The sequence below is a fragment of the Crocodylus siamensis genome, chromosome 3, assembly GCF_052110815.1.
Source record: "Crocodylus siamensis isolate JL-2025a chromosome 3, ASM5211081v1, whole genome shotgun sequence".
NCBI classification, from domain to species: domain Eukaryota; kingdom Metazoa; phylum Chordata; order Crocodylia; family Crocodylidae; genus Crocodylus; species Crocodylus siamensis.
The window spans coordinates 124,216,190-124,233,468 of NC_143397.1; the positions used below are offsets into that span (position 1 = coordinate 124,216,190).

A 17,279-nucleotide genomic window follows, 5' to 3' on the forward strand; every position below is an offset into this window, starting at 1 on the left:
GTGATGCAGGTTATGTTTCCCTGTCTAGTTGCACTGCAAGCTGAGGTACTGTCTTCAGGATAAGGCTTGATGGAAGCAGCAGCTAACAGAAGTGGGATATGACCTCCCTCTGCCAGCTGTTCTGGGCTTTGAAGGGGAGAATATAGGAGCCTGCAAGTTGGGGTTTGTTTGTTTTGGGGGCTGGAGTTAGAGGAAGTTTGAGGAGTTGAGCAAGTAAACAGGCTGGACACATGCTTCATTCATAGAGAGGGAAGGGATAAGGAGCAGGCCTTCAGCTGGTAGGTGCAGCATTTGCAGGGTCAGTGAACTCCATCTCATGCTTAGCCATATCCTTGCAGCTTCCTTGTGAGAAGCAGTGCTTTTCTTTGTTCAAGGAACTACCAGTCTCTGCGCCCTAGGGCTAAATACAGGCAAGTCAAAAAGCCCAAGTCTGAATCAGTTCAGTTTTTGCAGGTTAGATTAAACTGAGAAACAACTGGGCACACATTTACTTTAGATTCAGGAAATGCAGCCACATGCCTGCAGTGGCTCAGGCCAGAAGCCGGTGGGCACTAGAGCATAGCTTTCTGGCAGGTAGCCACAATGGGCTGTGTGTTCACTTTCTCTTTCTGCTGCCTCCTCAGTCTCTGGGATTTGCAGTCCAGAATCACAACAGAAGGACTCTGCAGAGTTACTCATCACTTCTTCCTGCTTCAAGTGCCTCTGGGATTTGTAGTCCACAGTTGCAGCTAAGTTTCAATAAGTTTAGCAGGGCAGGATAGCTCTTTACTTTGGGAAAGGGGGTTTTAACTGGGGGAAGGGGTTAACCCTTCCACCCCCAGTCCTAGACCCCAGCCAGAGGAGTTTTTTTGGGAGTGGTGGGGGCAGCCTCCCCAAGCCTCCTGCCACAACAGACCACACAGCCCAGTACAGGGATGGAAAACATGTTGGGATGCTGGGGGACTCTGATTTAACTTAAACCAGGAAGGGATCTGGGACAAAAGTTCCATAAATCATTTTGACCCAAATCACGTAAGTCTGATACTACATTCATCCAGGTTTACCTTAAACTAGTTTCAGCCATTTTGAAACTGTTTTATGTGCTCTGAACTTCTGTACTGTTACCAATTTAAGCCAGTTTCTGATTACTTAAAGTGGTTTATGTTTAACTTTTGTCCGGAGCCTAGAAGAAAAAGGCAGGACAGAAGTATGTAGCTCCTTGCAAACACCTGAAAATGGGACTATGTAGAGCAGAGGAAAGCTAAATGACCTTTGTGCAGGCTGAGGGCCTGCACTGCCAGCACTGGTACAGGAGACAGAGTAGGGCTGACTGAACTGCATAGGAACTGGACAGTGTAAATTTCATCATACAGTCATCGCCAATTTGTGGCAACACCCAGTAAGAGCAACGCCCTTTACCAGTCACATTTTCTCTTCCATGTATTCAGGGGGCTGGCCCTACAGACACTTCTCCTTAGGGAAAATTGTAGCATCAGGGCACCAACATGTTGCTGTGAACTGGTATTTACTATATTAGGACCTGGGGTGGAAGATTAATTAATTGTACTAAATTGAATTGGTGGACGGGTGACTGGAATACATTGCAACTGGAGATACCCTTCTCCAGCATTCTCCTCTCTTTCCCTTGGGGCACCATTCAAAATCTAGGTCTGCTCTTCAGGGTTTCTCTGCTGTCTGCCACACACTCAACCCAATTGTATGCTACTCCTTGTTTACGTTTTTGCAATAGTCGCTTGCTGCTGCAGCATTATACTTTTACCATGAACTTAGTATCTCTTTCATGTATGTAAGGTTTCCTAAGCCTTCCCTCTCTGCCCTGTTTTTGGAAGATGTGCTATGGCTGCTGTCTTATCTTGGTCACACATACAATGGTCTTGGTCACATACAAGCTGCAGCAAATGTTCATTCTTTATAGTTATTTAGTCACTTTTTGATTCAAGCAATACAAAATAAACCATCACTTTCTCCTGCCTCTCAAATAAATTGCTTTATAACAACATTAACTGCTAGTTTTGACATTTTGTATAAATAATTGTGCTTTTCTTATGCACATTCCTTTTTTTCCATTCTGGAACAAATAAGAGCCAAACTGAGAGAGACCAAAACAAATATTAGTTCAGGAAATTTAATTTATTGGAAGACAATTTTCAACAAAGTGTTTTATGAGTCAGTGCTTTGATATAAATAATTTTAAAAAAATGCAAGAAAGGAAGTTTTTTTTTCTGAGGTTGTAATCAATTTAAATCTCAGCTATATAGAACAGATAAAAGACAGGAGCTTTAAAGTAGTTAATGCCAGTTGTGTGAGGAGAGAAGGGAAATCTGTTCCTTGCTTTTGAATCTGAATTGATTTGATATTTTCTTGGAATCTGCAGCTACTGTGCTCACAGCAGAGAGCCTCTGATTCATGTTTGAAGTTTGAGGTTAATTTTGGTTAAGTCTCTTTGCTCATTTTGTACCAGCTTTAGCTCTATTCCATCCCATCCAGTCATTTTGATCAGAGGTAGACAGAATTTATGTTTGGCTTGTACAGTTTTGCAATTTATACTCAGAATTTGAATCTTTGGCCCCTTTGGAGAGAGCTGTATATATTTACAAGTCATTTACCTTCTTTTCATTTCTGTGCTTGGTACTGATTTCATTCTGGAGATGCTGTAATCACTCTCTGATCAGCAGTCCGATATAAAGAAGCACGGTTTAAAGGGGGTGTGTGGAGATTTGGATAAAACTGTGACAAAGAACAAAACATGGAAAGACCATAGGTTCTTCCTTTCTTATCATCATGGCAAATAAGGACACAAGAATTTAAGAACTGTCATCCCGGGTTAGAATAACAGTTTGTCTAGGTTGGAATCCTGTTTCTTCGCATGACTAATATCAGAACGTTTGAAGATCAAAGCCTAACAGTAGACAATTTGGGAACCACTAGGAACAACCTTTCCATAAGAAAGTTTTATCCTAACCCTTATTAGTAAATGGTTGTCTTATTTCCTTAAGCAGTGTCTCTTGACCTTCACTGCCTATGGGCAATAACAGCATTTGTGCAAGTCACAGGTAACTAGCAATGTTGTATTTTACCCTGGACTAGCACAATTAGCATCAAGGATGCAGATAGTTACTGTGTCTAGAAAAGGGGAAAAAAAGAAAGTTAGGGATTATTTAGTCCATGTACAGCTATTCAGTTTCTCCTGGGAGAGTCACTACTCTCCCTCTAGAAACCAGAAGTGTACAGATGTTCAAGATTTTTTTGCCCAAATGGCTGTTTGGGAGAAAAATAATCCAGGAGCAACCAAGGTTAAGCCACTCTTGGGAGAGTTTCTCCAGAGAAAGTGAATGTCTGTACATACTCTCTTTTGAGAGAAGCTACAGGAGAATGGTCTTCCAGCATGCCAGGGTGCTTTTGTCTTCTCTTCTCCCCAGGAGACAATATGTTGATTGCTGGGCTTCAGTGCTCTAATGGAACAGGGAGCAAAACATGGCCCTTCACAATCCTCACATTGTGCTGCAAGGAGATAAGACACAAGATAACCCTGAGCATATTGTGGTTAGCCAATCAGGGCTGCCCTGTGCAATACTGCCTTCCGTCTCCAGGCAGACTAAAGGAGTCTGCAAAGCATACTGTGATATGTGCACAGGTGCCCCCAGACTGCACAGCATTGGCATGGCAAGCTTTCTGCTCTTCAGGGGTTCAGTATTCAAATGTCTATTCGGGTGTTGCTGAGTGTGTTTTTCCACCAGGAAAACAAATGTGGGAGAATTCTCCCAAATCATTTGAACGTGGGTATGCAGGCAAGTTTTGCTTGGTAATATCATTTATTAAAGTGACATTGTTGGAAAGATGTTAGACAAGGTTTTGGGTGTAAAGTTTCCTTCCTTAGCTCTGGGAAAGTAGCAGATACAGTCTCACCTAAATACTAGTTAGAACAGTGACTTTTGTAAAACTCCATTATGTAAATGCAAGTAATGACTTAAAAAAGGGACAGGGACATTAAACCTGTAGGGCAAAGAGAAGTTATCAGTAATTGCTGCAAAGAAAGTTTAAAAAAAAAAAAAAAGAAAGAGATTGACATAGATATTTATATAAAAGGATAGCACCATTCAAAGGAGAAGAGGACCATTACTACTTGTGGAATATGAAGAGGTAAGCAGCTTCTGATTTGATAACAGCTGAATGCTGTTATCCCTTTTTTAACCTCTCTGTGTATGTATTTATTTCAACTACTTTATAGTTGTTTTGTAGCTACTTCTGATAATTTCTTTTTGCTCCAAAGGTTTATAGTCCTCTTCCCTTTTTAAGTGACTGTTTAAATTTACATAAATGAAATCAGTGGTTTACAGAACTGAGAGGGTGTTTTAAATTAAACACTTAGGAATAAGAATTTTCAAAGTTAAAGTTGTGTACCTTGGGAACTTCATTGTTCTGAGGCAGACATTGCCTCCTTTTTTACCACTGATATCTATGTTGAGTGGCCAGAAAAATACTAGTTTTCAAGGGGGAAAAAAGGGTATCCTCTCCTACAGCAGCAGTGAACCATAGTCCTGCATGCCACGACCATTTTTTTTTGTCCTCCCTGCTGTTGGGAGCTAGATCCTCTGCAGGAAAGGTACAGTAGGGATGGATGGAGGGGACAGTAAACTGTCCCTCTAGCTCCTTTTTGGCACACACCCTGAGTTAGGCAGCTCCAAAGGCTTGTGCCCCACTCATCCACCCATCATGATATTACTACTTCCGATACCAACATTAATACATTTAAGGTCAACCACTAATTATTGCATCTATATTCCTTTTTACCCTCTACATCTGAAGGCCAGATTATTAGCTTTTCTCCTGTGGAATGTCTTCTTCGGTGAATTTTCCCCTTTAATGAAAATGCAAGGAAGGCAGAAGCACATCCAGTAGGAATTGCAGTACTATGGTGCATAGCTGAGAGAGAGAGAAAAAAAAAAGTTCTCTTTCCCGTAGCACCATGTATTTTTCGATCAAGATGAGTCCATTTACAAGAAAAAAGATGGCTTTAATATCACATAATTTTAAACTAGACAGTTATTTCCTCACATTTCACACCAAAGCAAAACATTAATTTTGTAAAGTTAATTCAACTAATCAACTAAAATGAAATCACAAATAATTTTCTACAAAACATTGAAGGGGAAAAAACCCAGTTAATTTCAGTGTGAATAGGAGATCAAGGACAATGGCCCAAAACTGCATATAGAATCTGATTTGTGCCATCCATCCCTATGGCCTTAGTTCTCTGTGCTCTGAATAATTCCTAGACTATCTGTGGTCAGCCTTCCACCTGCTCTGCTTCTACCGTGTATGTCCCATTTCCACACTGGTCCACAGTACTGCCTGGAGCTTGTCTGTGCCCTCACAGAGCCAGCTGGCATATTTCATCCTGTTCCTTCTGGGAATAAGCAGAACTTTCCCAGAAAGATTTTCTTTGCCTGAAGCTGCGTGTATTATGCCACATTTGGGAAAGGAAGTTCTGCCATACCTGCTGCCATTACATTTTTTCTTCCATCCCGCTTCATGGAGCATCAACAGCAGGTGGGAAAGAGGCAGAAGTAGCTAAGTTGTGTTGACAAGGTGTGCATTATTTTTCCCCGGCCTCACAGGTTTTCCATTGGAGAAGGAATATCCTTGGCCACTCCAATTTCCTCTGAGACTGGCAGAATTATTTAAATGTGCATAAGTAGAAGAGAGAGAGAGGAGAGTCATTTTGGATAAAACAGGAACCAGCCAGAAACCTCTCCCTGAACTGAGTTAAGGCAGAAATGTTGCTGAAGTTTCACATTTTTTCATTAGTTGCTCACTTAATGGTACAGAATTAAGAGGACAATATTTTGAAGGTTGTATAATTTTTGCCAACCCCCCCCACCTTCCTATGGAAAACAAGACGTTCTAGAAACATTGTGTGAGAGAGCCTGCTCTTAAGGCTTAGTAGTTCTGTTTTTAGGATCTTAGTTTGGAAGAACTTACGGCTTCTTATCGGCAGTGTGCCCCGGCCACACGATTCCCCCATTACTATTGCCCATGTTGCTTATTGGGAGCAAGTTTTGCGTCTGTTTTGCATGGCATTTTCTAGACCTGCAGTGCCCTTAATTGTAGGCTCTCACAAGTTAATTGAAGTTGCTTCAAAGAGCATAACTTCCTCACAGGTGGCTTATTACCCCAGTCACTCTTTAGCCCCCTGATAAAGGACTGCACTAGTAGGCTTGTTCACTTAATTAAATGTGTATTTGGGAACCTTAATTTGAACTATTACTACCCTTTGTTTGAATGAGGAAGTCAAATTAAAGGATTCATTAACATCTGTTTAAGAACCTCTTTAGTAAAAGAACAGATAACTTTACAGGTTTGCTTCTTGTTGCTGTCTGCTGTCAGCAGGAGAGTCTAGGAGCTCCTGTTTAATGAGGTGTTCAGAGCACTACCTAGCGAGAGAAAATGCAGGTACCAAGAATTTACATGGAAATGCTTTGACAAAGTATCTGTTTGTTTTGTCCAATTAACATTTACTTTCAAAAACATCGGCATCTCTCTTTGAATTAATACTTCTGATCTAGTTTAAGAACTGGAGATCTCTGAACAGAGCACTTCTGGCTAGTTTTCAGTCTCATGCTGGTTTTATACCTATGTAAATCCATCGACTTCAGTGGCTGTACATTTCATTTGCCTTAGGTTTAGGGTAATATCTTTGCAGCAAAAGTAGCTCAGGCTCTTCTACAGGTGTTTATTTCTTTATCTGATCCTGACTGCATATAAAGCTCTCCACAAGTATGGTAGTGGTATACACCTGATCTAGGTGGCCTGTGCAGAGCTCTGTGCCAAAGTTTGATTGCTGTTTACACTTGGACTGGTGATCTGGCTACTTATAGTGAGCAATATAATCATAATTCCATCTAAGATGTATTTTCATGCCCCCTTGCTTTTATGTTGGAAGTTTAAATACACCAAGTCAATATTTATACCCAATGTTGTATATAGCATCTTGTATTGTATTTCTCCCTCACCTCTCTCCTCTCCAGCCTTTAAGCTGTATCACAGTCAGATACAATTATGTTAATTTTAGTCCTTTTTGTTGTAGTTTGCTTCTGCCTTCTTGCAAACAGTCATTACTCTCCATCCTCTTACCCAGTAAGATAACAATCTTAATTTAATCACTTTAAAAATGGCCACAGATGGACTAAACTGTCTAGGGTTTCAATATTGATCCAAGTCAGTTGCCGATAATGACTCTGAGGTGATGTAAGGGAAATGTTTAAACTCCTTTTAAAGGGAAACATGATGTAACTTGGAGTGTAAAATAATTGAAAAACAAAGTAGACTGTATAGGATTCCAATATAACTTACTGCTAGATATATAGACTGAATGCTGCCCAAATATGTTAGCCCTACAATTTAAAAATATATATATATATTTTGCTTTCAGTGGAAGCAGTTTTAAGATGCTGTCTTGTTCTTTATGTTCTGCTGCAGCATTTCAGATTAGCCAAGATAGTTGGCTAACAATTCAGATTAACCAAGCAATGCTAAAAACAATGCTGCAAAAAAATCTCCCCATTCACTTCTGCTGTGTGTGTACATTTGCTGAAAAATGTTATGAGATAGGTGGTTCCAGGATCTTAGTTTCAGATGTGGCCAAGCCAGCAATGCTGGGTTCTCCTGGCAGCACTCTCATGGTACTTGTGCCCTATTTTTTTCAGCATGGGGCACATATTGGACAGGAGCCAGTGGATAGGGATTGTTTCCTGGTGGCAGTTTCAGATCAGATGTGGAGGCCATACAGACAACCCAGCAAACTTGATAACAATCTCAGACAAACTCCCAAAAGCAAATTCAGAATTGACATGCACTTACCAGTACACTACTTTAAGAATAATTTCCACTTAGGACATCTAAATTTGTGTAACTTCCATGTGCAAGTGCTGACAGAAGTGGTAGAAAGATTTAAATTAAAGTGTGAGTTGAGACTAATTTAATTTACACTTATGTATATCTTTCTTTTAGTTGCTTTTCCTACTGTCATTTTGTGCTGCCCTTTGGTATGGAAGCTGCATCAACTTTCATATGAACTAGATCAACTTAAATGCCATATGTCTGCTTAATTTAGAATTTACTCAGCCTCTGAATATGGCCCTGGGGACAGAGCATTCTTGAGCACTTTCATAGTTTCATAGATTTTCAAACCCAGAGGTGGCCATTAGATCATTTACTATGACCTCTTGTACATCACAAACCATTAACTTCCACTTAGTTACCCATGTAGTGAGCCTAATAACTCGTCTGACTTAAAGCACAATTTCCAGAAAATCATTCAGCCTTGATGAGAAGACTCCCCAATGTGAAGACTCCTCTATTTTCCTTGGTTTGAAATTACTTTATATTATATATAACGTAAAGTTATTTGTTTCTGTTTTGCATTTGTTTGGCTGTAGCTTCTAACTATAGGATCTTGTTTTGCCTCTAGGAACTGGTTCTTTCTCCCTGTGCAAGTATTGATATACTGTAATTCAGTCACTTCTCAATCTTCCCGTGTATAAAATAAATAGATAAAGCTGTTTAAGCTTCTCTTTCTAAGGCATTTTTCCTATCTCTCAAGTAATTTTTACGCTAACCTTTTTTACCACTACATTGCACTGGGATTTCACTATGTGGTGGTTTGTCCACTGTGATCCCTAGAGTCACTGCCTTCCCCGATACAGCTCCCATCCTATTGTAAGGAACAGTTGTCATTAATACACATCTTGAATGAATGGATCCAGTTTACCAAGTCATCTACATCACAGTGAAAGATGCAAAGCCCTCATTATTTACCACTCTACTGTTTTTGCATCATCCTTCAATTTTATCACATTGATTTTTAATAGTTCCAGATAATTAGTAAACATGTTAAATCACACTGGGGCTAATGGTTAACACTCTACAACCCCACAGGAAACATTGTTATTTAATGTTGACTACATATTGCCAGTTACTTTGAAATATGCCAGTTAGCCATTTCTTAACCCATTTAACAGATGGTTTATTTGTATTGAGCAGTGGGCACTTTTAATGAAAATGTAAATGAATACCAAGTCAAGCACCTTATAAAGCAATTCATCTCACAGTTACCTTTATGAAACTTGCTTCCAATCTCTTCAAAGAATGAAACTGGCTTATTTGCAAGACCTATCTTCCACAGAAATATGACTGCAATTAATCATCTTGTTCCCTTTTAAAATTTGTATTAATTGAATTCCATACCTGTGTTTCCATTATTTTTCCCAGGGTTGATGTCAATTGCTTGCTGTGTTTTAGTACTGGCAAAACATTAACACTTTTCCAGGTTTTCTGGAATTTCTCCACTATTTCAAGTTTTATTAAAAGTTAATTCTACCCTTCCAGAGATCTCCTCAGTCAACTTGCTTAGGACTTTTGGGTGCAACTTCTGTGGACCTACTGATTTAAAAAAAAAAAAAAAAGGGTTTAGCAGCAGTAATGGCAGTAGTTTATATAAAGCTTATATTAAAGCAATATAAAAAATGAACAATACTATTGATGTATGCATCTACCTGTCTGTCTATACCAATACCAGCTAAAGTTTATATAATTGAAAATGTTTGCTAAACACATACAATGAGGGCACCTATACATGCGCTCCAATGCTTTCTGTTTAGAACATGTCAGAGCAGGCTCGATTAATTGAGTCTAATCCAAACAGAATGCTCCAGCGTGCTGCAGCGTCTCATGTTTTCAGCATCCCTGTGTTTCAAAATGACAGTGGGGTACTTTAAACCTTGAGTAAGCTTTAGTTAAAGTGGCCCTCACTGCCATTTTGAAATGCAGGACACTGAATTCACAAAATGCTGTGGGTTTTTTAATTACAGTGGCTTCCGAGAGCTGCAACCAAACTACGGTTAGGTTGATCTAAATGCCACTCTGTACAGACATTTGGGAAGGTTAGAGCAGGGAAAAACTGCCCAACCCAAACTAACTTTAGATCACCTAGGAGGTGAACTATGTAGATCAGGCTAACCCATGCTCAGACTAAGATGAACGTATGTACCAGCACAACCCTGGAGACAACACTCCCATTCCCTTTGGGGGCTTGCTTGCCCCCTTTGGACACATTAACTCCTCTGCAGACCCAATAACCCTTCCCTACCCACTTTGGCCTACTTGTATCATGTTCCTGGCATGACTCCCAGCACCGGCAAATGTGTGTACATGCAGAACCTGATCTATGATCATGCAGCTTACAGTGAGCTCCATGATTGTAGATCAGATCCTAGGAACACATGTACATGTTTGCTGTGTCTCCTTGGGGCAGAGAAAGCCCAGCCACTTGCCCCCCCAGCCCTGGCAGGGCTCTCTTTAGCCCTCCAACATCCCAACCTCCTACAGACTTATATGTCAGCTTCCTTGATTCCCACCAATCCCCTCCCTCCCATGGACCTGCCAGCTCCCCCGATCCTGCCAACCCCCCTGTGGACCTGCTAGCTTCTCTGATCCCACCAGCATCCCTGATCCCACCAGCTCCTTCCCTGCAGACCCCACCTACCTCCAATGGACCCACTAGCTTTCTCAATCCTGCACGCTGCTCCCTGACTTACTTAGATCAGGCTCCTGGCACCAGCAATGTCTGTATAGCTGGTACCCTACTACAAGCACGCCACTTAAAGTAAGCCATGTGATTGTCGAAATCTACTCTACTTGTTGCTAGCCCTGTCAGCCAATATTTTTTTTTCTTCTAGTCTTTTGCTTCCCCTATCCATTTTCTACATATTTTTTAATATTGATTGCTCTCTTATTTTTTCTGCCTTTACTTCCTCCTGGAACCCAGGTGGGGTTTTACCCACAGTTGTCCCCTTTCTTCAGTTAGGAATCATGGCATTTTGTGGCTGACTAATAAACAGCACAGCCCCCACTCCTCCAAAAAATAACTCCTGCCTAGGCGTATGCATCAAAGGTCTGGGTGACCGCTCATGCATATACCATGATCCAGAAGGATCAACGGTTGCCAAGTAAACAGTACTTAAATTGTACATAATTGAGTCATTAAATGCATATGCAGAAACAGAGTAAATTCATTGCCTGGGCATTTCCTAATTTTCGGGTGTTGATCCTTAATGTTCTTTAATGTAGGGTAGTTTATACTACCATAGCACTGTACATTATGGCAAATGTAACTTTGTTGTTAGTGTTTTGTAGCTTGAACACAGAAAAGCAGTTGGGTTAAATAATCATGGCTGCTTATGGTTACATGGAGTTTTGGGGAGTGTGTGAAGAGGGGGAGGTGTTTGCTTCCCTTTTATTCATGGGTAATCAGTTGATTGCTGCATAGAGCAGATGGTCAGCCTGTTAGTACAAACTGATGACAGATAAGAGATGTGCCTTTTTTAGAGGCTTACCTCCTCTTTTCACCCTTATAGATCAAAGAGGATTTGTTAATGAAGAAGAATGAGAAACTTTTTTATGGGCTAATTCAGCTCCTGCTGAAAGGGATGAGACGTTTTTTCTTAGGATTGAGCAGGCCTTTACAATTTTGTAGTGTTAGATTTGTGTGGTAGGAGGACAGGAGAACACCCTTCATCAATTAACTGAGAGAATAAAGGGCCATATATCTGGTGCTTGTTGGTTGCATTTTCTTCCTGTCATGTTGCTGTTCTGTCCATAGGTAGGCTTGGCAGAATGGGATTTTTATTGGTAAATGTCAATAGATGTAGATTTCACTGCGTACTTACAGACCGGCGAAAAAACATTTCCATTGTTAATAATCAAGAAGAGAGGGGAAAAATAAAAGGGAGTCATAGGCCAGAGTATAATGGGGCTGGTCTCTTAAACAGGGGGCAGCCTGATGACTTGTCAATTAAGCAATTAGCTGCCCCTTCACAGGTGCCAGAAAGTGGGCTGGAGGAAGATAACTGGCTACTTAAACCCCTATCCCAAGCCTAGAAAGTGGGGGGTGGCATTTCAGCTGTACTGAAAGCAGCAACCCTCAAGGAAGGTGTATGAAGTAGTGGAGGGAGGTCCAGATGTCTTAGTGGGACAACTCAGGTGCAGAAAACTGGGGAGAGACTGTAAAAAGAGGGGAAGCAGCCTACTAGTGAGATTGGTATGGGGAGAGAGAGGCTCCAACTAGAAAGGATACAAGTTTTGGTGTTTTATTGGCTTTTTCTGTTGGGATTTTTGGCATCCTGGGGGCAGTAGACCTTTATGCTGTTAATTTAATGTAAATCAATGAAAATCAAAATAAATGCTTAAAAATAAGCATTGATATTATCCATCAATATTATTAAAAAATATATAATTAAGTTCTGCAAAGCTTATCCACAAGGTATGTGTGGTAACTGAGTGACATTTCTTCTGTTCATCCATTACTCAGTCCTAGGTATTATCCAATCAGATTATTTCCTGACAAATTCCAGCATGTTACATCATTCTTTTTTGTCATAGTTTATTTGGACAAGAACATTTCTACTTGGTAGAAGTTCTATCTGTAAGTGCAAAGAAAATACTTTTAAAGCATAATTGTGAATATTCTCTTCCACATCTTTTGGTAATGTAATAGCATGAAACAGTGGGTTATTCCTGCAAGACGGATGTCAAGTAGCAACAGCTCTAACCATAATTTCATAGATTTCATAGACATTAGGGCTGGAAGAGACCTTGGAAGATAGAGTCCAGCCCCCCGCCCAAAGGGCAGGATGTCAGCCGGGGTCATAGGATCCCAGCAAGATAAGCATCCAATTTGCTCTTGAAGGTGTTCAATGTAGGTGCTTGAAACACCTCCGATGGCAGGCTGTTCCAGGCTTTGGGGGCTCGGACAGTAAAGAAATACTACCTTAAGTCCAGTCTGAAACAGTCTTGCAGTAGTTTATAACCGTTCACTCTAGTCATCCCTTGGGGCGCTCTGGTGAACAAACGTTCCCCCAGATCCTGGTGGTCACCCCTGATAAACTTATAGGTGGCCATCAGATCACCCCTGAGCCTGCGCTTTTCCAGGCTAAAAAGCCCCGTGGCTCTCAGCCTGTCGTCGTAAGGTTTGTCTTCCTGACCTCTGATCATGTGTGTGGCTCTTCTCTGGACTCTCTCAAGCTTCTCCACATCCTTTTTGAATTGTGGAGCCCAAAACTGGATGCAGTACTGCACCTGCGGCCTCACCAAGGCTGAGTACAAGGGGAGAATGACGTCCCGGGATTTGCTTGAAAAGCATCTATGGATGCAAGCCAGCATTTTGGTCACTTTACTAGCCGTAGAATCGCATTGCAGGCTCATGTTCATCTTGTGGTCAATGAAGACCCCAAGTCTCTTTCTTCTGTAGTGCTAGCCAGCGTGGCACTGCCGAGCCTATAAGGATGCTGCAGGTTTTTCTTCCCAAGGTGGAGAACCTTGCATTTTTCGGTGTTAAACACCATCAGGTTCTCATCCGCCCATTTGCTGAGCCTGGCCAGGTCTGCTTGGATCACCCACCTGTCTTCTGGTGTGGATGCTTTGCCCCAGAGTTTGGTGTCATTGGCAAACTTGGCCAGTCTGCTTCTGACCTCAGTGTCCACATCATTAACGGAGATGTTCAACAATATGGGTCCAGGGACAGAGCCTTGGGGTACCCCACTGGTCACAGGGCACCATAACAATTGACTTCCATCAATTACTACCCTCTGGGTCCAACCACGGAGCCAATTTCCCAGCCAGCCAGGATTCCTGAATCACACTCGGGTCTTGTTTTAGCTGTTTTTTCCACAAATATCTCCTTTTCTTATGAATTCCAATAGTAATAAAATGCATAATCCTTCTGTGCATGCAACAGTCATGACACTTTTATAGTTGCATGTAGTTTAGCTGCAAAGGACACATTTTTTAAGTCAGGGATAAAATAAGGTGACTCCTGACATTTATGCCAGCATTATTTCTAGATCTACATTTGCTTTACTCCCTCCGACCAGTCTGTCAGTAACATTATAAAAAGCCTGTAGGCTGATATTATGTGGCTCTTGTTTGGCATTTATTGGCTCTTGGAAAATGAAAAATGTGAACTATTTGGTTGATTATTGGCTCATCCATGTGGCATAGACATTTTAGCCTCATTAACACTTGTACAATCAATATTTTTAATCCCTGATGGCACATATTATTGAAGAAGAAAATTACATTTTAGTGTGTAGAGTGTGACTGCATTATTTTATCCCACAAGAACTTCTACATTCCGTGTTTTCTTGGGGGCAATCCTATTCCATAAGTACAAATACATGATTACTATGGTGGTAGAAACTGAAAACTGACTTTGGTGTTTAATATAAGGTTCAAATGATGAGAGGATGAGAATGAGTTGGTCTGTCTTGAAATGCAGCCATAAGTGTATATTCACAAAAACTTTCTCAAGACAAAATAACCACAATGAAGTCTACACAATACTTGGCTGAATTTATTATAGAGAAATACAGGGCACTCAGTATGTCCAATTCTACCAAGTTCAGTGCTGTAGCACATGCTTACACAGGCTCATTTTTCTAAGAAGGAAGAAAGTAGTCATCTGGCTTCTGTAAGGGCAAGCAAATAATAGCAGTTACAGTGAATTCATAGTTTTTCTTAATACCCTCATTTTCTGTCTGAAGAAAGAGCAAGCAATACAGAAAAGCAAGCAATAGCGGTAGATGGAGGGCATACACAGTGAGAAGAGGAATACAGTTGATGGAAATAGAGTGTTAGTATTTATAGTCCCTGCTGAATATTTCAGAGCAGGATGAATTTTAAGTAAATGTGTGTATTTTTTCCCCAGAAGATTGCAGAGCTATGTGTATCTCACATAGTTGATTGAAAAGACTGTGCAATGATTCCTGACTTTCAATGAAATTCTTTCCTGTTAGTTTGCATTTAGCATACTGATGAGACTTTGTAAACATTGTCATACAGTGTGCAGTTCTCTTTGTCTGCCTGTGTTGGATCTCTCTGTCAACTGCACACGACTGCTCCCATGATTTCCTTACGATAGCTCCCATGTGCCAGTCAGAAATGCTGCTGCTTCCTTTTTGCCTCCTCAGAAGCTCTTGCCTTTGAAAATCTGTCTCTTGCAGACATTTTGAACACATTTAAAACAAACTCATTTTAGTACTTTGCCTCTTGTGAAATAGGTTGTGACTTTCCGCCCCATAATTATGAACATATAATACATGCATTAGATAGTTCTTTTTCATATAATAAAACCTGGCTGTGGTGGTGGTTGTCTTTCTGGAGCATATTATTAAGCTTGAAGAATAGAAATACTTTCATTGTTCAGACATCATAATTCTGTAGGGCATGTATCTGAGCTTTTGATTCAACCTGAAATGAGGAGTTGTCCTTAATTCTTGATTCTTTTTTGTGAAAGTGTTAGGATTATTAATTCTAGTATCCTGTATAATGTAACTTGGAATATACCTTTTGTTTGAAACTGCAAACACTTGGCCTATGCTTAGATTTAAGTATATGAATAGATCCTCCCTATGTTATCTGACACCCCGGCAGACATTACATTTCACTGGTTAATCACTTCTTTATTAGGAACCTGGCCACATGGTCATGAAATTAATGGTACAATAAAAACAGGGAATAAGCCACAAATTTATTATGCCTGGGTGGCAGGGAAGGAAGGAAGGGAGGGAAGTGAGGAGGAAAGGGGAGGGGAAGGGGGGGATCATGGTGGCAGTGCCTCCCCACAGCCTAGCCCCAACAACAGGTATCAGGGTGGGCGGGGAGTAGGGGTGGGGGAAATCCCCACTGCAAGGCAGAGGCGGGGGTGGGGATGGAGCCCCTGTGCCAGAGACTGGAGAAGGAAGTGGCGGAGGGAGTCTTTGCATGGCCAGGCCCAAAGGGTGAGCAGGGCCAGGTAAACACTTCCTGAAAGCCATCATTCTTGACAGGCAATTAGTGAGTATTGCTATAAAGGGCTCCAAGGTCTCTTCTGCCTGTTCCTTCAGTACCATGGGATGAAGTTAATTTGGCCCTGCTGACTTGAATTCACTCAGACCCATCAAAAGCTCTCTGACTGTTGTTTTGCCATCTCATCTCTCAGCATATCCTCTTCCTTGTCCAAATAATCCTTCTTATTGCTGGCTGCAGCTTAATTTTTTTGTAACGACTCAAATCAAGTTGCTATTGAGCAGCTCTGCCTTTGTAGCTGGTGGTAAGAGTTTGTTGTTCATCAGATATGGACTGGTGTGGAATCAGACCATATATGTGTTTTATGAATTGTGCAAGGTAGAACGCTATCAACAGGAGATTTAGAGAACCCTGAACCCATAGAAAACTGTGCCCTCCAGCATACAGCAGGGGCTGGGAACTGAATGTGGGTCCCCTAGATCTAGGTTGAGTACTTTAATCAGTAAACTGTTTGACTATGGCCTGAGATGGTCCTGGCATGAACAGGTTTATGAATCTCGCTTTCTTTTTCCAGCTGAAAGTATTAGGTAAATTTGACCCAAATTTGTGAGCATTTTAGGGATGCCCCCAAACCACCTTTTTGGTGAATGAGCTGTTATTTTAGATGTACTGAGAAGGTAGGGAGAATGTAGAGCAAAACAGGGTGCTGCCTTTTTGAATGAGTGGGCAAGAAAGCTGAAAAGAGGGAGGGAAGGAAAGAGTGGAACAAGATCTGGAAAAGGGAGGTGGTGATGGGAGTAACACTAAATAAAGTCCAGCACAGGGAAAAGGAATTGGAAGAAAATGAGATTATGAAAATGCATAAGCAGTAAACAAAAGGGAAGGACATGATGAGAGCCAGAGAGAAAACAGGTTCTGAAAAATGCATGAATGGAACATGGAAGAGCCCTGGAGCAGACCTGTCACAAATCTGGGAATCCACTCCCCACAGGTTTGGAGCCATCTCTTTATAGATGTACGGAGAGTGTGCAGTATTAATTTTTAAATACTAGTTATTATAGAGCAGGGGCAATTAATCCCTGGCCCAGGGGCCAAATCAGGCCCACAGAGCCATAGTACCTGGCCTGCAGGTCTCCCTATGGGTTGATAAATTTGATGGTGGGGGAGTAGTGACAATTAAAACTGTCACTCCTCCCCTGCTGCCAAAAACCCAAGGCCTTTGCAACTGTGCCAAACACCACCTCCTGTGCGGCTACAGCCAGGTTGAGGCCAGGCCACATCTTTCCCCCATACAGCCGGGTTGGGGCCAGATCATACCCCCTTTTCCTGTGCCTCTGGATTGAAGCTGGGCTGCCCCCATCTCCTCTCCTCATGGCCAGATTGGGCCTCACCATGCCCACTCTGTGTGCTAAGATAGGGCAAAAAGACTGAGCGCCACT

General features: G+C 41.4%; 1 protein-coding gene across 7 annotated transcripts in view; it reads left to right on the forward strand.

Annotated features, from left to right (window-relative positions):
• The window catches only part of SEMA5A (semaphorin 5A), a 612,665-nt gene that overhangs the window by 249,656 nt on the left and 345,730 nt on the right, over window positions 1-17,279 (forward strand). The window lies entirely within an intron of this gene.